The 21530-nt window shown below is 36.2% G+C and overlaps 1 long non-coding RNA gene across 11 annotated transcripts in view; it reads left to right on the top strand.

The window, feature by feature from the left end:
- Positions 1-21530, top strand: part of LOC137487507 (uncharacterized) — a 255307-nt gene that overhangs the window by 125529 nt on the left and 108248 nt on the right. Inside the window, exon 5 of one of the 11 annotated variants that reach the window (XR_012390168.1) lies at positions 6866-7658. The exons of the other annotated variants lie outside the window; for them this stretch is intronic. This is a non-coding gene — a long non-coding RNA (uncharacterized lncRNA). Of the gene's footprint in view, positions 1-6865; positions 7659-21530 lie in introns of those variants that run through there. 11 annotated transcript variants of the gene reach the window in all.

The raw sequence follows: 21530 nt of genomic DNA, 5'->3' as shown, positions 1-21530 counted from the left end.
ATTGGGGAAAAAACTAAACAAGGGGATTAATAATTCAGGGGGTTTCACAATTCTGATTACAGCTGTGTGTGTGTGTGTGTGTGTGTGTGTGTGTGTGTGTGTGTGTGTGTGTGTGTGTGTGTGTGTGTATTAATAGTCGAGCAGTAAAAAACATTTTCCAGTTTTGGCAGAATTTATTGAATTGTTCTTTTCAAGCTAGGACTATTTTTCAAGGTGTTGGAAGCTGTGTTTGTTGACACCTGCATCGCTCAACTGACCTTGCTTGTATTCTGAAAACAAAGTTTCATTTTTTTGCTATTTTTTAATGAGATGTTTGAAGGACACAACTCACAATACAGACAACAAAGAAATTAAATCACAATTAAATGTATACAATCCTCGTCCTTCAAACACAGCTGGATATGTGTGTGAGTGGGTGTTTGAGTGTGCGAGTGTGTGTGTGCGTGTGTTTGAAAGAGAGAATTTATTTGGGAAGATGCAAGTCTGGTAGACAGAATCAGCAGCAGATGGATCTCAGCTCAGCAGTTTGTTTAAGATGTGATTGAGCTTCAACAGATTACTTGAATTTGCAGAACAAGGCTGGCTTTATGAGGAGCAATATGGCCACGACACACTAAGAACACACTGAGAATATGCCATCCTGCATGGCTTGCTGCTTAAACTACAATACCATACAATGCATTAGGAAAGTTAAAGGGGTAGTTCACCCAAATATGAAAATTGACTCATTATTTATTTAGCCTCAAGTGGTTCCAAATCTTTATGAGTTTCTTTCTTGTGTTGAACACTAAAGAAGATATTTTGAATAAAGCTGAAGACCTGTGATCGTTGACTTCCAATGTATCCAGTGTATATTTACAACACTACAAGTATTTAGGTCAGTTAATGTGTTAGTGACATAAACAAGTGTGTTTTCTACAGGTGGTTTGTCAAACCCACTCCCCTGTGTGAGGTACTCTTCATAAATGTGCAGTGTTTGTGTTGGTTAATGTGTCAGTGAGATGATCAAGTGTGTTTTCTACTGGTGGTTTGTCAAGCCCACTCACCTGTGTGAGGCAGTCTTCATAAATGTTCAGTGTTTGTGTGGGTTAATGTGTCAGTGAAATGATCAAGTGTGTTTTATACAGGTGGTTTGTCAAGCTCACTCACCTGTGTAAAGCAGTCTTCATAAATGTGCAGTGTTTGTGTGGGTAATGTCAATGAGATGAACGAGTGTGTTTCTTCAGGTGGTTTGTCAAGCCCACTCACCTGTGTAAGGCAGTCTTCATAAATGGGCAGTGTTTGTGTCAGTTAATGTGTCATTGAGGTATACGAGTGTTTTCTACAGGTGGTTTGTCAAGCCCACTCACCTGTGTGAGGCGGTCTTTATAAATGTGCTGTGTTTGTGTTGGTTAATGTGTCAGTGAGATGAGCAAGTGTGTTTTCTACAGGTGGTTTGTCAAGCCCACTCACCTGTGTGAGGCACTCTTCATAAATGGGCAGTGTTTGTGTGGGTTAATATGTCAGTGAGATGATCAAGTGTATTTTATACAGGTGGTTTGTCAAGCTCACTCACCTGTGTAAAGAAGTCTTCATAAATGTGCAGTGTTTGTGTGGGTAATGTCAATGAGATGAACGAGTGTGTTTCTACAGGTTGTTTGTCAAGCCCACTCACCTGTGTGAGGCAGTCTTCATAAATGTGCAGAGTTTGTGTCAGTTAATGTGTCATTGAGATATACGAATGTGTTTTCTACAGGTGGTTTGTCAAGCCTACTCACCTGTGTGAGACAGTCTTTATAAATGTGCAGAGTTTGTGTCAGTTAATGTGTCAGTGAGATGATCAAGTGTGTTTTCTACAGGTGGTTTGTCAAGCCCACTCACCTGTGTGAGACAGTCTTTATAAATGTGCTGTGTTTGTGTCAGTTAATGTGTCAGTGAGATGATCAAGTGTGTTTTCTACAGGTGGTTTGTCAAGCCCACTCACCTGTGTAAGGCACTCTTCATAAATGTGCAGTGTTTGTGTGGGTAATGTCAATGAGATGAACGAGTGTGTTTCAACAGGTGGTTTGTCAAGCGCACTCACCTGTGTGAGGCAGTCTTTATAAATGTGCTGTGTTTGTGTTGGTTATTGTGTCAGTGAGATGAGCAAGTGTGTTGACTACAGGTGGTTTGTCATGCCCACTCACCTGTGTGAGGCACTCTTCTTAAATGCACAGTGTTTGTGTTGGTTAATGTGTCAGTGAGATGAGCAAGTGTGTTTACTACAGGTGGTTTGTCAAGCCCACTCACCTGTGTAAGGCATGTTCCTTTCCCACCTAACCACAGGCCCAACTAAAAAAAATGACAAATTCTGAGTGTGCTTAACACAGGTGAGTGGGCTTGACAAACCACCTGTAGAAACACACTCGTTCATCTCATTGACTTTACCCACACACAGTGCACATTTATGAAGACTGCCTCACACATGTGAGTGGGTTTGACTAACCACCTGTAGAAACACAATCTTTCTTCCCACTGACACATTAACCCACACAAGCACTGCACATTTATGCATAAATGAAAGATAAGCGAGTTTGTTTTCTACAGGTGGTTTGTCAAGCCCACTCACCTGTGTTAAGCACACTCAGAATTTGTCCTTTTTTTTAGTTGGGCCTGTGGTTAGGTGGGAAAGAGGGGAATTATTTTTGATGACACAGGCCATCTCTGAGAAGTATTTAGTTGTTGTTAGTTTACTAAAGCTATAGTTTGTTTACTTAATAACTATAATATATTTTTAGATACAATTTTACAGTGTATCTATGGAAGGTTTTACTGGGTTCACACTTAGTTTTGCGCTATACCCGTCAGCAGGTCTTATGTATTGCGGTCAGCTCTTGACCCAGGGTCATATGTCACAGCTTTGTGCCATTACGCTCACCGCTCACACCAGCAGGAGTTTAAAAAAGTGGACTTGAACCCATTGGGAGCCTGTTGATCCGTGAGCTGAGAGCGGGATGCGGGCCCAGTGCGCCGCTGGCTCTTTTTACACGTTGTGACAGGCCCTGATGGTTTGAGCCTCCGGGGGTCTCTGGATATTTATCCCAGCCTTTCAGCCCCGTTGTCCAGGCCTAGACAAACACCATGCCAGGAGCTCGCAGAAGTGCTGACCGAGCGAATACTTTTCCCAGCTTGGATTAAAGAGCCAAAGCGCACACATTGGCCTGAGGATACAGCGCCCGAGGTATTGAGGTTGTCCGAGATTCACCGAGGTGAAAGTGGTCACATACACTCGCCCGCCACTTTTTCCAGTTGACTTCAGGTGCAGTGAGTCGCAGAATAAATGGTTGTGTCAATGTGGTTAGAGCGGGAGAAAGTAAGAACGAGAGAAAGAAGGGAATGGTGTCAGCTGCTTAGAAGAAGAAGAGAATGAGAAGTAATGAGTGGGAAAAATCAGCAGTGACTCCTCTGGGGGACTGTAGAGTAGTTATTTTAGGAAAATAAGACTGCTGTACAAATAAAGGTGAAGGCAGTTCTTTCTTTGGTATTCTTGCTTTGTTTCCAGACTTTTTTTTCTAAGGGAAAGCCATGAAAGAACTCTGGGAAAAGCTTAAGATGAGTGTGTGACTGATCCCGGGCCAGATGAGATCAGTAAAACCGGCAGTTACACATTAGTCTGATGATCCCCTTTAGTCATTCTGTTGACTACACTGTAAATATTCGCAAATTAGCATTTTTTTTGTGATTCATGATTTTATTTATGCTTTTGAAATGCATTATGGGACCTTGATCTTTCTTGCAACAACTTTTATGAACGTTTTAACTAGTTTAAAGTGACACAGCTGAAGTCAGAATTATCAGCCCCCCTTTGATTTTTTTTTTTTAATATTTCCCAAATGATTTTTAACAGAGCAAGGACATTTTCACAGCATGTCTGATAATGTTTTTTCGGTAACACTTTATAATAACTACACACTATAAATCATTTATTAAGCATTATAAATAGTGAACTCATTATCTGTTAACTATTAACTCTACATTAATAAACGTTAGTAAGCAGTTTACAACTGCAGCTACAAATGCTGTATTCTTGACGTACAAACATGTTTAAAATGTGCTTAATAATTGTACTTTCATACTTAGTTAATGATTTATTTTTTATAAGTAAATTAAGTATCGCATTATTTACAAACCAGTTGTATTTAAGAGTAGTTGAGGGTTTTTAGAATCATTCAGAATGAGTTAGTAAATGATTAATAAACTATTGAAATTAATGTTTATATGTCTTATTATTCAGGCATATACTAATAGTTAACCAATGTGTTAATAAATACTTCATTAACTCAACATTATGCAGTTTTGTGACCTAATCTAAAGTGAGGACTATTCATGCTTTATAAATCCCTTATAAATGACAAATAAAGGCTCAGTTAAATTCTAAATAGGAAAAACGACATTATTCATTCCTATTAATTTAAAGATACACAAATGAAACTGTACTTCAAATAAAAAATACATCTTCGCAAGCTTATCTAAAATAAAATCACTGTAGAGTTTAAACATTACATTTTATTATATTGTTTAATTATGATATTGTTGTTTTATCCAGTTTTATGTCGTATTTTGACACTCCTGTTATGCAGCATTGTTTAAACTTTACAGTAATTTTACTTTTTAGATAATATTGCAAAGATTATCGTTCATTTGATACTGAGCCTTTATTTGTCATTTATAAGGGATTTATAAAGCATGAATAGTCCTCACTTTAGATTAGGTCACAAAACTGCATGAAGTTGAGTTAATAAAGGATTTATTAACATATTAGTTAACTATTAGTATATACCTGAATAATAAGATATATAAACGTTGATTTCAATAGTTTATTAATCATTTACTAACTCATTCTGAATTATCCTAAAAACCATCAACTACTCTTAAATACAAATGGTTTGTAAATAATGTAATACTTAATTTAGTTATGAAAAATAAATCATTAACAGAGTATGAAAATACAATTATTAAGCACATTATGTAGACGCTTATAAGTGAAGAATAGAGCATTTGTAGCTGCAGTTATAAACTGCTTACTAACGTTTATTAATGTAGAGTTAATGCTTAACAGATAATGAATTCACTATTTGCTAATGCTTAATAAATGATTTATAGTGTGTAGTTATCATAAAGTGTTACCGTTTTTTCTTCTGGAGAAAGTCTTATTTGTTTTATTTCGGCTAGAATAAAAGCAGTTTTATTTTTTATTTTTAAACACTTTAAGAACAAAATTATTAGCCCCTTTAAGTTATATATTTTTTCGATAGTCAAGGATTAGTGGACTGTTAGACATAGGGTCGGGGTCAGGATTAGGATTAGGTTAGGGTTGGTAGAGTACTTGTGAAGTTGCTTATAGTCAGCATGATGTCTGAGGAGGGCCATTAAAGCAATGTGTTGCCGTTTTATGGTCACATTCTATTTTAAGGTACAATTTTGGCTATAAACAAACCATTAAGTCAAAATTTAGCTCAATAAACAACTAATTTGCTGAATATTAATAGTAAGCAAGGTAGTTGTTGGGATAAGGTGTATGGTAGAATTAGGGATGTGGAATGAGACATCAAATTTTCAGTTTTGAGATAAAAAAAACAATAAATAAAAATTTAATAATCATAATATGATTTCTAGCCCATCATTGAGTATATTTATTTGTTGTGTAAATGTGTGTACATTTATATGTATTCAGTTTTTGAATTCATTTTATTAATATTATTAACAAATATGAAAATGTTCATATGATTTATTTACAATACAGTTTGTCAGTGTTGGGCAAGCTACTTAAAAATGTAGCGAGCTAAGCTATTAGCTAATCTACCTAAAATGTAGCTTAACTACACACTGGGAAATGTAGCAAGCTAAGCTAAAAGCTAATTGGCAAAAGTAGCTTAGCTACATCTAAGCAATTTTTCAATAAAAAAAATCCTAAAATTCCTTAATAGATTGTTAAAAATATAATTATCGATGTCGAATGATGTGAAAAATGATCGTGATATTGTTTTTGCAATATCGCCCAGCCCTATAAAGTAATATTTTCTGTCTTTTAGTAGATATAATATTTGAGAGACTTGTTTCCTTTACGAAATAAGTGGATCTAATTGGAATTGCATTGTAAACATTGAATAAAGGTTCATTCATTCATTCATTTTCTATTCGGCTTAGTCCCTTTATTAATCTGGGGTCGCCACAGTGGAATGAACCGCCAACTTATCCAGCATATATTTTACGCAGCGGATGCCCTTCCTGCTGGAACCTATCTCTGGGAAATATCCATACACACTCATTTACACACATACACAACAGACAATTCCCTACCCAATTCACCTGTACCGCATGTCTTAGGACTGTGGTGTAAACGGAGCACTCAGAGGAAACCCACGTGAATGCAGGGAGAACATGCAAACTCCACACAGAAATGTCAACTGACCCAGCCGAGGGTTGAACTAGCGACCTTCTTGCTGTGAGACGACAGCACTGCGCCACTTCGTCGCCCTGAATAAAAGTTAAAAGGTAATTTTTTTTATTATATATATTTAGTTTTTTAGTTGCGATACTCCCAAAATCATTCTGCTTAAATCTGCAGAGCAAAACGTTTCCACAGATTCTGTCTGGCCCTAGTTATAATAAATTTTAATAACCGGTTTTATAACAAGAAGTCCATGGAGTCAATTTACTGCAATTCAAATGCCGACACTACTAATTGTGCTCATGTTACAGTGAAAATATAACATCACATCAACAAAACCACTTGCCAAATTAACCACTATCTAGAAATATATATTTACTGCTATCTAAGAATATTTACTGTACTCTGTAGCTCTAATGTCCAATACCTACTTTACAGAACATGCATTAATTTCAGGAGTGCAGGGCTCTCATGGAGGTTCAGGTGACCGAGGTGGAGAGAGAAAGTGGAGTGAAAACGAGCGAATTGAATCTTCAGAAGGAGGGGTCACGACCCCTGGTTGAGGAGGGGCAGCACATGATGGGACGCCCCGCAGAGTCCCTCCCCTTCAGCACAGAGGGGTTAATCGCTTCCTCAGCCCCCCTACAACACTCAAATATCAGCTTTCTCCTTCTCCACAGCCTCCCTTGGCTTTTTAAGCCTCTCCATTTATTCCTTTGTTTCATTCTCTTTTTTTCCCCTCCCACCTTCGTCTTCACTTCATCATTTTTCCTGTCATTCTTTCACCTCTGTCTTCACCTTCCCTCTCTTCCGCCTTCTGTATAATTGTATGTATTTGGCTGTAGCTTCCCCCAGATCCCTCAGTTTCTATATCCGCCTCACCTCAATTCAGTTAATCATGAAATAGTGAAGAGTCTCTCTGGCTTGCTCTTCATAATTCAGCCCTTGATGAACCCTTGACCCTCAAGGCATGTTATAAATGTTTGTGTGTGTGTGTGGGGGGGGGGGGGGGGGGGGTATTTTTTGCTTTGTGCAGGTTTTTTTGGTCATTATTTTTTGTGGATGACTGCCAATTCCTGTCATATTTTAATGAATGAATACACAAATGTGATTTTTAGTATTTGTGACAGATATAAAAAATACCACACACCATTAAAATAATAACATAAATTATTTAAATAGATATACAACATTATTATTTTGCTACATTCTGACAAATGAAGACCCCAAATTTGCATTAAAGGCATAGTTCATCAAAAAATTAAGAATCTTTCATCATTTAATCAGTCTATGTTTGTTTAAAACCGGTTAGATTTATTTTTTTTCTGTTATACGCAAGCTAAGATATTTTGAAGAAAGCTACAAACCTGTAACCATTGACTTCCATAGTACTTGTTTTTTTTCTATTATGGAAGTCAGTGGTTACAGCCTGGCAGATTCTTCCTTCAAAATATATTTTTCAGTGTTTAACAGAATAAAAAATAAAAAAATAAAAACTTAAAAAAGTTTGAGACAACATGGGAGTAGGTAAATGGTAGGTAAATTTAAATTTTTGAGTGTAAACTATCAATTTAATAAGATATAAGGAAAAAAAGAAAATGCAAAACAAAGGCAAAACTGTTCATCTAAATAGTTAAAAATACTTAATGTAGTTAAAATATCATATTAAAGTAACTAATCCCTATGTTTTTCAAATATATAATTAAAATGTGTTTTTATCTGTGACTTTAGCCCAAAGTCTGCATTAAAGTTATGTAAAAACACACAGCAAACCAAAAAAGTTAAAATATACAGTCATAACAATTTATAAGAATTATGATTTAGGATAATGTACTTTTTTAATCTATTGATTGGAGAATAAATAAATGTATATATGTGTCTGATAATATTTTTTCTTCTGAATAAAGTCTTATTTTCTTTATTTTGGCTAGACTAAAAGCGTTTTTTAATTTTTAAAAACACATTTAAAGGACAAAATTATTAGCCTCTTTAAGCTATTTTTTCGATAGTCAACAGAACAAGCCATCATTATACAATAACTTGCCGAAATACTCTAACCTGCCTAGTCAACCTATAACCTAGTTAAGCTTTTAAATGTTACTTTAAGCTGTATTGAAGTGAAAAATATTTTCTAAAATATTATTTACCATTAAAAAGATGAAATAAATCAGTTATTAGGAATGAGTTATTAAAACTATTATGTTTAGAAATGTGTTGAAAAAATCTTCTCTACGTTAAACAGAAATTGGGGGAAAAAATAAACAAGGGGCTAATAATTCTGACTTCAACTGTATATAAAAGAAAATATATATATATATATATATATATATATATATATATATATATATATATATATATATATATATATATAATAAGAATAAAATGAGCCAAAGGAAAATGAGTGAACCCTTAACAGAGTATTAAATAAAGTTAAAAAGTTGTTTTTTATCTTTGAAAATATTTATTTTGATTGTCAAACTCTTTTTTTAAAATGCTACTTACCTGAAAATTGCTACAATAATCTTTGTTTGTTTTGTTTTTTTATTTTGAAATATGACTCAGACTTGTTTCTGCAAGTTTCATTTATTCGCATATATGTTTACTGTAGCTGTGCAGCTAGCATAACATATACTGTGCATTGATCATGATCAGAATGTATAATTCAGAGAGAGAAAGAAAGATAAATGATCATGCAGGTCACGTACAAACAAGAAGATGCTCCCCTTTCATTCTCAATCATGCGTTATGATCATCTAGAATTGCATATGATAATCATTCTGTGGTGTGTGTGTGTGTGTGGTCCCTCTCTCTCTCTCTTTTCCTGTATTAGTAGGTCAAGAGGAGAAACTGCCAAGGGCAACTTCCTCTACATGTCTTTACATTGCAACCTTTAAGTGTTTGAACACACACACACACACACACACACACACACACACACACACACACACACACACACACACACACACACACACACTTTAGCTTATACAATGCATATTTTACATTAGTTACAGATTATGCTTGCAACAACAAGTTGAAACTGTATGAAGCGGGATCATGCCACCATTGTTTAATAATCTGAACACTAGCAGAGCTTCTTACTGAAATTTTGTTGAAAGTAGTTTTTCTTTCTTTCCAAACATTAGCACAAAACATTATTTACTGTAAACAAAATGCATAAGATCTGTTTTGTTGTAGTTGAACATGCATATTTTCTGTCATTTGATTTATTTGTTTATATGTTTATAGTGGTGTGAAAAAGTTGCCCCTCAGGCAGCGTAATACAGACAAGATGGCACCGCACTAGGTCTATAGTAAAACATGCCGTTTTCTGCTTAATGGTTACATTAATCGAGTTGGTTTAATATATTTTCATTGAAGTGGAATCCAATGTACAAAATAATGTAAACTAGACTGAGTGCTTTATTTCCTCCTTAATGCTGGTTTATCACACCTGAGTTTAATTTCCCGTCACATCCAGGCCTGATTACTGCCACACCTGTTCGCTATCAAGAAATCACTTAAATAAGACCTGCCTAACAAAGTGAAGTAGACCAAAATATCCTCAAAAGCCAAGAATCATGCCAAGTTAGGAACAAATTCAAAGACAAATTCATCTATCTATCTATCTATCTATCTATCTATCTATCTATCTATCTATCTATCTATCTATCTATCTATCTATCTATCTATCTATCTATCTATCTATCTATCCGTCTCCAACATCTATCCATCATCTGTCTATCCATCCATCCATCTATCCACCATTCTATCTATCATCATACATTAATTAAATTTATTTTGTCGTAGTTTGATCTTTCTTTCTTTCTTTCTTTCTTTCTTTCTTTCTTTCTTTCTTTCTTTCTTTCTTTCTTTCTTTCTTTCTTTCTTTCTTTCTTTCTTTCTTTCTTTCTGTCTGTCTGTATGTCTGCCTACACACACACACACACACATACACACATACATATACTTAAAGGTGCAGTAGGTGATTCTCTATAGAAACATGTTTTGTTGTGCTGGTTAAAAGTCTCTTCACATTCCAGTTGTACTGATTAAAGTAAATGATTTAAATGTGTTTATATGTGTTTTTATATTCTGGATAAGGCATAAAACTCAAAAATGTTCATCCAATTAAATAATGTCAGGCCGACAAATCACTAAATTACGACAGACATCTCAAACTGTCTGTCAACAAATTTAAATGTGAATTTCTGCACAGCCTCTTTAGGCGGACAGCTATGTCGCTTGCGCGCACATGTGAAGCACACATCTACCGCCGACAGAGAGACATCATCTGGCAAACTGTGCATTAACCTGAACTTCTTTCTGACAGACTAACGTGACCTTGCATGCATGAAAAGAAAGATTGTTTCTGAAAGAGCTTCTGCCAAAAATGCAGAATCAAAACTTTTCTAAACCCTGAATCAATATCAGAATACTTTTGCAAGATGGAGGGAAATGACGTAATGCAGTTCAAAACAACGATCTGAAGGTATAAACAATCACAGAAATTCATATCTTTTTGATGTAGTGGTTTATTTATGATCTCATTCATATAGTTTAGCACAATTTGCTCATCCCCCAATGGCGATTGGCTTTGGTGCCATGTCTTTTAAAAATCTTGCATTTTCATACATCTGAATTTGTTTGAACTAGCCACTAAGCTGACAAAACATAGGTATGTTTTCTTCTGAGATCAGGCTGAAGTTATATAATTCTTCTTTTTTCTGCCTTTAGCGCTCCTGAACATGCTCACACACTGATGTAAATCTCAGCAGTGTTTCTAACCTGTTCATTCATTAATCTCTGACGGACAGAGCGATCACTCACACACACACACACACTAACACACACACACACACACACACACACACACACACACACACACACACACACACACACCTGGAAGTGTTTATTCATCTCACAGCACACATAACTTCATTACTCCACTCGCCTTAGATCTGCAGTTCCACATGCCACCGGTGATTTGCCGATGCACCCAAAAAAAGATAGATAGAGAGAGAGAGAGAATTCATCTGTACCCATTCCACATGCGGAGCTTATTATATCCAATTGCTTTCTCCTGCAATTTAGCCTGCTCTCAGATAATCTCCACAAAATCACTGTCTTTTGCAGTTCCCCTGGCTCCTTCACCTCTCTGTCCTTATATTCTCTGCCTTTACCCAATCTTCATAATCATCACTTGTGAATCTGTGGAACTTTCAGGCATTTTTTAGGCTTATTTTGACTTTATCAGCATTCATCTGTGCCACCAGAAACCTTCATCTGCACCATCCATCAGTCCGGAATAATAGATACAGACAGAAATACTTTAAGGGAAATGTACAAGGAGTAGCATTTCTGCCATGAACGTTTTTGAGTGTATTATTAAGGTTTAAGTGCATTTATGCATAGATCACTGCATTTGATGGTTCGTCCATGCATGCATTCATTCGTTCGTTCGTTCGTTCGTTCATTCATTCATTCATTCATTCATTTGTTCATTCATTCATTAATCCATTCATCAAATCTTCAATTCATTGAACAATTCATTCATTCATTTGTCAATTCATTCATCCATTTAATCATCAATTCATTCATTCATTCATTAATACATGTATCCATCAGTTAATTAATTCATCAATTCATCCAATAATTTATTTATTTATTCATCAATTCATTTATCCACCCAATAATTAATTTATGGATAATTATTTTTATAGATTAATTAATGGATAATTAATTAATCCAATCATTCATTCCTCAATTTATTCAATCAACCTCGTTCATCAAATAATTCAATCATTAGTTTATTCATTAATACATCCATCCTTCCACCCATCATTCATTCATTCATTCATTCATTCATTCATTCATCAATTTATCCATTTATTAATCAATTTATTAAATCTTCAGTTAATTGAATAATTCATTCATTCCTTTGTAAATTCATCCATCCATTCATTCAATTCATCCAATCATTCATTCATCAATTCATTAAATCATTTATTCATCCACCCATTCATGTGTCTATCAGTTAGTTCATTTATTCATTTATTGATCTATCCACTCATTGATAGTTCAATCATCCAAATATTAATTTATGTATTCATTCATTCATTCTTCAATTCATTCAAAAGTTTTTATTTTATTTTATTTTTACTTTTGTTTCATTCATTCATTTATTCATCCATTTATCCTTTTATCAATACATTCATCAAATCTTCAATTCATTAATTAATTAAATATTTTATTCATCCATCCATTTATCCCCCAATAATTAATTAATTTGTTCATTCAACCATTCATTTATTCATTCCTTTTATGAGTTAATCAATTTATCGATTCTTTAATTCATCTAATAATTCATTGATTTATTCATTCATTCATCAGTCCATTCATTCAATAGTGTTTATATGTTATTTGTACTTTTTTGTTTTGTTCATTCATTCATTCATTCATTCATCCATCCATCCATCCATCCATCCATCCATCCATCCATCCATCCATCCATCCATCCATCCATCCATCCATCCATCCATCCATTCATTAAAATCATCCAATCATTCATCAATTAATTCAATTACTTATTTATTTATTTATCTATTCAAGCATCCATCAATTCATTCAATCATTCTTCAACTCATATATTCGGTAGTGTTTATATTTTATTTGTACTTTTAAGTTTGCTGCTGTCTTTCTTTAGCATTTAAATAGTCAATAATATATTTAGGCATTCTTTCTTTCATCAATTAATTCAATCACTCATTCATTCATTCATTCATTCATTCATTCATTCATTCATTCATTCATTCGTTCATTCATTCATACAATCATTCATTTATTCATTCATACATCCATTCATCAATTCTTCAATTCATCCAATAATTAATAACCCATATAACCCAGCATTGGGAAACACCCATACACTCTCAATTACACACATACATACAGTACGGACAACTCAGCCTACCCAGTTCACCTATAATGTATGTCTTTGGACTGTGGGGGAAACCGGAGCACCCGGAGAAAACCCAAGCCAAAAACATGCAAACTTCACACAGAAATGCCAACTGACCCAGCCGAGGCTCGAACCAGCGACCTTCTTCCTGTGAGGCGACAGCCCTACCCACTGAGCCACTGCGCTGCCTCCATTTATCCATTCATTCTAAATTATTCTATTATCATTATTTGTCGTTTGTTCTTTTATTTGTTTTGTTAGTTTATGGTTTTATCTGTTCTTATAGTTCAATCACATCTGTGTTTGAGTTTGGCATGCAACACTTCCACATATTCCAATCATTTCTCTGTAATGTCTTTCTTTCCTTTCCATTATCTGTAATCATAAAGAAAAACAAAGCATTCTGGCTCAGTCCGCATGTAAATTAGATCTGTTTTCTTGAACTGTGGAGGCCTGTAGCGAGGGATGTGGTATTGGGGATCTCCTCAGTAGAGCAGTCTGTTCATATTCCTCTGAGGGTCCGATTATCACCCTCACGGTCCCGCTGAGCTCCTGCGGGGATCTGGCAACCGAGCCTGAATACAGAGATGGCCAAAACCACATCCAAACAGACCGCTGTTTCATCTCGATTAGTTTAAAATGCAAATCGTCTATAATAAGTTGCCCTTTATTTAAAAGAAGATAAAAGATCAAAGTAATTACACTCTTTCAAACTAAGTTGATTTCTGCAGTACACTAGAGACAGATTGGATGGAAAAACATCCCTCAGGCAGAGACGTTTCCCAGTGGGCCTGTAGAATTGTGACTGAGCAAAGTAAATATTTATATATTTATTTCCTAATTTGAAATGTTTTTGCAGTGCAAAACTTTGTGATTTAAAAGATCATTTAAGTTTTATAATTAAAAAATAAATGGCTTGAAAGTGTGACGAATGTAGTTAGGGTACCAAATGCAGCTTTGATAAGAAAGCAAAACAACGTTTGAGGGGAATCCAAAAATGTAATCCAAAGGTGTTAAAAATAATAACATTTTGCAACATACTAGTATTCAGCTTGTGCTAGTGCTATTTAAAGGCTTAACTAAGTTAAATAAGTTATATTTATTAATTACATTGGTGAAGGGGTGGTGCAGTGGGTAGCGCTGTCACCTCACAGCAAGAAGGTCGTTGGTTTGAGCCTTGGCTAGGTCAGTTGGCATTTCTGTATGGAGTTTGCATGTTCTCCCCGTGTTCGTGTGGGTTTCCTCCGGGTGCTCTGATTTCCCCCACAAGTCCAAAGACTAGCACTATAGGTGAATTGGGTATGCTAAAATTGACCATAGTGTACATGTGTGTGAATGGGAGTGTATGGGTGTTTCCCAGTGATGGGTTGCAGCTGGAAGGGCATCAGCTGCTTAAAACATATGCTGGATAAGTTGGTGGTACATTTCACTGTGGTGACCTCAGATTAATAAAGCGACTAAGCTGAAAAGAAAATGAATGAATGAGTTATATAGATTGATTATGAAAGTCATTGCACAGCAGTTTTTTGGAGGCAAAAACAAATAAACATATCAATTACAATAAATCACTTAATTAATTATTAACAATAAATAAATAAATTAATTAATAACTTGTGCTTGCAAGAGACCAAATGCAATTCAATAAATGAAATAAAATATACCTCAGCCATTTTAAAATAATTTTAATTGTTTGTTTGTATCTAGTCAAACTAAATAAAATAAGACTTTCTTCAGGGATAAATGAGTGAATGAATGACAATTTAATGCTCCGTTTACACCAGGCGCGGATGAAGCATCAAGCATGAGTGATTTACATGTTCAGTCAAGGCAAAGACGCAAATAGACATCCTGCGGTGCGATTGAGACTGCACAAACGATGCGATTCGCCCAAATGAAGCAGCGGAAGTTGAGCGTTTTGTGCGTTTGACAAGCTTAAACGTGCATAAATTTGAACTTCATGCACCATGTTAACCAGTCAGGAGATTGCTCTTAGTGCATGATTATGCAGCCTGATCTCACGAGAAAACGTAAGTACTGTATTTTACGTTTTGTCAGTTTAGTGGCTAATTCATACCAATTCGTATGAGTTCAGTCGTACGAAAATGTACGATTTTAAAAAAGGAGGCGTGGCACCTAACCCCAACCGTCATTGGGTGATTTCAAATCGTACTACATTGTGCCAATTAGATTGTACGAATTCATACGAATTAGCCACTAAATCAAAAAGTTACGAATTGCATTGAGATTGCGTCGGATTATGACGTAGTCCTTGTTGTTGGTGTCTTGAGGGAAATCCTCTTGCCGACAACGGACAACAGGTCATCAATCTAGCGCCCATCTGCTGAATCATGCATGCACAGTACAAATGGTTCACCGTTTCTCAAAACTGATCTCAGTGTACTGTTATGACTGAATAACAGTATATATTGGTTCAGAGGGGGGTATTAGGCATGTTAAAAAGTAAGTAGTTTGTGGATAAGAGTGCTTACTGGAGACGAGAATCGTTTCAAATGATTCAGTTTGATTTGGTGAGCTAGTTCAACCAGTACACATAAAAAGATTCATTCATGGTCGCGATCACGGATATAGAAAGAAAACCCATTATTGGGCACAAATGTGTTAAAGTATTCATTTTAAGTCTCTGTATTTATTGTTGTCATATCATAAATACATTTACAAAGATGAAAATGAAGGACATTTTTGCTATAATTTTAGTTCGTTTCAGTTAGTTTGGTATGTACACAATACAGTTTTAGTTCTATTTTTTTTTTTTTTTAATCGTTTTTATTTTAATTTTAGTTAACGAAAATTATTTACAATTTTATTTTTTTGATTTTTGTTTTCGTTAACTGTATTCTTGGTCCCACAGCTCCCGCAGTACAGCCACAAGAATGCAAACCTATTATATTTGTTTGATCCACTGCCTCTTGCAAAGACACAGCAAAAATAGCTCCGCCCTAAAGGACTAATAGCTCCACCCTAAATGCCTGATAGCCCGCCCTAGATGATTGATAGCTCCGCCCTTAAATTATTAGAGCCCTGCTTTAAAGGGCTGATAGCTCCACCCTAAATGTCTGATACCCCACTCTAAAGGACTGATAGCCCCGCCTTTAAAGTATTAGAACCCCGCCCTTAAAGGCATTCCATGTCAAGTGGAGGAAAGTCAGAAAGGAAGGTAATGGTATTTGATTAAAGATTATGAGCACAAAATAGATGTTTACAAAAAAGACAAAGTGCACAGATACATTGTTTATAATACGCACTACTATATACATATAAAAATAAGAGTATTTTTGATTTCAGCCGACAAAAAAATACATAAATAAATGAAAAAATAAAATGAAATTGTCGTGTAAACAATTGAGCAAAAAGTAAACAAAGTTTCCAGTAATTGGTTGAAAAGGCTGTCATATGATGGCCCCATCCCAGTGATGAGTTGCAGCTGCGTAAAACATATGCTGGATAAGTTGGCGGTTCATTCCGCTGTGGCAACCCCAGATTAATAAAGGGGCTAAGCCGAAAATGAATGAATGAATGAATGAATAATGACCCAAAGTCTCTGTAAGACTGTAATAATGTGTATTTAGATGTTTAGCCAGTGTCGTCATTTGGGTCGAGGTTTGGTTGATCCTCGGAGCTCATGTTTGTCTTGTATTATAGAAACCATTGTGGGATATGTGTGTGAGTGTGTTGTCCCCTGAGGGCCGTCGGCAGCAGGTACTGGTGTCTGTTGGGTGTTTAGCTGCGATTGTGCTTCAGGCGCTCGGTGAGGATCCGCTGGGAGTTCCTCCTGCAAACGGGGCATTTTGCTAAATAGGTTTTCCAAAGTTGCTCCTTGTCCTCCCCGGGGAAGGAACTGTCATGAGCAGACTTTTCATCGGGACGTCCATTGTGTTTAGAGTTAAACTGCAGGCAACCTCTGTGGAAAAGTACCGCGTTATTGGTGGAATCAACAGACGAGCAGTTCTTAAAGGTCAATAAAACTCATCTTTTATGTAGTGGAAGGATAATTAACTTTTAAAGAGACGATAAAAAAGTTTTGCTAAGTTAAAGTAGCAGATTTAATGAGAACTGAAGCATTCGGGAAACCATGGATGCCTGGTTTTATTTCACTTTCTGCTGAAAATACTATAGTATAAGAATGCTAGGTTAAAATGAACACTTTGACAAATGAACTTGTCAGATTCTTTACAAATAGGGTTGCAAATTAAAATTAAGCTGGATGACTATAGTATCAACAGAGATGACTGTTCATAAGATTTATTTTTACACTGTAATTTGGACCTTTTTGTACAATAAATCAGATTATTCATTCATTTTCCTTCGACTTAGTTCCTTTAATAATCAGGGGTCACCACAGCGGAATGAACCGCCAACTTATCCAGCATATGTTCCAGTAGCAACCCAACTCTAGCCAAATTAGCTTATTCAATTCACCTGTAGTGCATGTCTTTGTGCTGTGGGGAAAACCGGAGCACCCGGAGGAAACCCATGCCAACACGGGGAGAACATGCACACTCAAAAAGAAAAATGCCGACTTACCCAATTGGGGCTCGAACCAGCGACCTTCTTGCTGTGAGGTGATCGCGCTACCCACTGTGCCCCCTTGAAAGCCATCAGATTATTGAGTAAAGTAATAATTGTTCAGTTCTGCTACAACATTTTATGTTTCATTTACATTAAATCAAATGTTTTAGATTAGATTAGATTAGATTAGATTGAACTTTATTGTCATTACAAATGTACAAGTACAATGCAACGAAATACAGTAAACTATGTTATCTATAGTTTGTAATTATTTACTATCAGTTTCGGAGTGAAACTATTTCAAAACTCTATTTTAATTCCAAAATACTATATATATACAAGCCAAACAGTCAAAACAGTGGCGTGACAAACATATTCACTGATGGTCAAGGTGATTTAAAGTTCCTGGATGAGCCTGTGTTATTCAGCGGTTGTTATCTGGGAATAACATACCTTGAAATACCTTGAAGCGTAGTTACTTACCTTATTAAAACTTGACATCTGTTATTGGTCTCAGGAGGTGATCAGGGGTGCACGACCAACTATAGGAGGACTAAGCCCTATATAATATTTATAATATCTGGCACCGCCTCTACAGTATGACCGAAACAGTGACTACGAAGGATTCTCAAACTGTTTGAAAACCTACACAGAACCTGAGATCCATTTATCTTTTGTCATGTAAACCTAGACATATTTGTTCCATTTTTTTAGACTGTTGAAAGCCCTGACAGCTGATTTGTCGTGAATCTGCAATGGCGTGTGCACAGCAGGGGTGGGAATTTTCATCAAGCCATTGCGTAAACACAACATGAAGGTGAAGTTCAGATTAGGACCGTCAAAACATCTCAAAGCTTTGCAGATACTTCCTATGTTTACATTTGATGCCGGTCCACTGGGAAGCAGCTCTCCGGTTTCGGCGTTTTCCATGTCTCCGGTTGAGGATGTCATAAGTGATACGGCGCTGTGCAGAAAGAAGCCTCCTTTTGTTCCCTTTGCAAGAACCACTCAGTGAAGTATTCAGGTCTCACAAAGCAGCAAAGACACTCATTATATCAAGTGTAGTGCTCACAAGAACATATTCATTATTGAGTTTCTCTCTCTCTCTCACTCTTGCTCACTCGCCTGCTCTGAAGGCATGGTTTTAGGCTAAAAGTGCCTTTCATCAAGGGTATTGTTTATTCCAGGGACAAAAACCCAGGGCAAACAGCCAGAGTTATTGAACTGTCCTTTTGAACTGTCCAGTCGCTGTTTTGATGAATCACTGCGAGTCTGAGAGGAATCAAGCTATAAAATTTCAAAGACTACAAGCTGGATTTTATCCCTGAGAAACATGTTGTGTAATTAGTAAAGTTATGTTATTGCTTAAACTTACACCATTATATTTAAATTGCTCTTTTAAGAAAGTGCTGACTACTGTAAACACTAGAGCGCAAATGTGAGGCTGCGTCTGCATACTTCCATACTATATTCATTCATTCATTCATTCATTCATTCATTCGTTCGTTTTCTTATCTGGGCCCGGGTTGCGGGGGCAGCAGTCTTAGGAGAGAACCCCAGACTTTCCTCTCCCCAGACACTTCCTCCAGCTCCTTCGGGGTGATCCCAAGGCATCCCTAGGCCAGCCCAGAGGCATAGTCCCTCCATGTGTCCTGAGTCTTCCCTGAAGCCTTCTCCTGGTGGGACATGCCTGGAACTCCTCCTTTGGTAGGCATCCAGGAGGCATCCAAAACAGATGCCCGAGCCACCTCAGCTGACTTCTCATGAAATGGAGGAGCAGCGGCTCTACGTCAAGCTCCTCCAAGGTGTCAGAGCTTCTCACCCAGAGCTCCATAAGGGTGCGCCCTGCCACCCTGCAAAGGAAACTCAATTTGGCTACTTGTATTCGAGGTCTTGTCCTTTCTGTCATGATCCAAAGCTCATGACCATAGGTGAGAGTAGGAACGTAGATTGACCGGTAAATCGAAAGCTTTGACTTTCGACTCAGCTACTTCTTTACCACAATGGACCAGTACATCGACCTTACTATGTAATATGCTAAAACAGTATGCAAGCTGAGTGGTATGTCTAAATTCATTCATTCATTCATTCATTCATTCATTTTCTTGTCGGCTTAGTCCCTTTATTAATCCGGGGTCGCTACAGCGGAATGAACTGCCAACTTATCCTGCACATTTTTACGCAGTGGATGCCCTTCCAGCTGCAACCCATCTCTGGGGGATGTCTGAATTCATAGAATTAAAAAATCAGTACCCAGATGACGTACTATTCTGGCGGGATTCTCACTTAATATTGTCATATTACTTCTTAAAACAAGACAATATGTTTTGCTTGTCTAGAAAATTATTTTTGCTATTAGATTTTTTGGATATTTGGGCTAGAAACGAGACAAAAAATCTAAGTAAGAAAAGCATTTTTGCAGTGATACTTACCCTCACTGCAAAAAATGCTTTTCTTAAGTAGATTTTTTGTCTTGTTTTTGTCTTGTTTCTAGTCCAAATATCTAAACATTCTTATATCAAGAAACATTTTCTAGGCAAGCAAAATATATGGTCTTGTTTTCAGAAATAATATCCCAATACTAAGGGAGTTTTTCCTTGAAACAAGCAAAATAATCTGCCAATGAGGTAAGCAAATTAATCTTGTTTTTCCTTTTGACATAAGATTATTTTGCTTACCCCATTGGCAGATTATTTAGATTGTTTTAAGGAAAAACTCCCTTAATATTGGGATATTATATCTTAAAACAAGACAGTATGTTTTGCTTGTCTAGAAAATTCTTCTTGATTTAAGAGTTTTTAGATATTTGGACTAGAAATAAGCCGAAAAATCTAAGTAAGAAAAGCATTTTTTGCAGTGCTCAAACCTTCATGAGTTTCTTGATTCTGTTGAACACCAAAGAGGATGTTTTGAAGAAAGTTGAAAACTTTTAACCAAAGATGTCCATAGTTGGAAAAATAAATACTACGGAGGTCAATGGTGAAAAGTTTCTAGCTTTCTTCATTATATCCTCTTTACTATTCAAAAGAAGAAAGAAAAGTCAAATAGGTTTGGAACAAGTAAAGGGTGAGCAAATGATGACTACCCTTTAATTTTCAAGAGTTCACACTTAGCTGATGATTGATTATAAAGCTTGTTTGGCATGCTGTCGCCGGGAGAGAGCACTAAGCTCATAAGATCCTCGAGCCCGGAGCTCCCTCCCAATTGCAAGGCGGGAGGGGAGTATTTATAGTGGCTTAGGAATTGTCTGATTGGTGAAACATAAATTGTATAATGCGGGCCGCCCGCAAGCAATCATAAGCACGTAATCCTCTCGAAATTAAACTTCACTCAGTGTAAGTGTTTTAAAAATGAAAGTGTTGCAAAATATGCAAGAAGCAAATTAGTGTTATAGAGTTCTTTTAAAATGTCACCACATGCATGTAAGAATGGCTGTTTAACTACAGCGATTCAAACTGCAGTCCTGCCGAAAGTTTGAAAACATTTTCAGTATGACGGTGTAAAACTGTAAATTTTTTGTCATGCCAATAACAGAAATAAACTTAGTTATTATAGCTAACTATGTGGGAGTGCATTGCTTTAATGTGATTATATTGTTGTGCAATTAGGCACAATTAATTGTTAAATCAAAAGTAA

The sequence above is a fragment of the Danio rerio genome, chromosome 14, assembly GCF_049306965.1.
Source record: "Danio rerio strain Tuebingen ecotype United States chromosome 14, GRCz12tu, whole genome shotgun sequence".
Lineage (NCBI taxonomy): Eukaryota > Metazoa > Chordata > Actinopteri > Cypriniformes > Danionidae > Danio > Danio rerio.
This window is presented reverse-complemented; position numbering and strand designations above follow the sequence as displayed.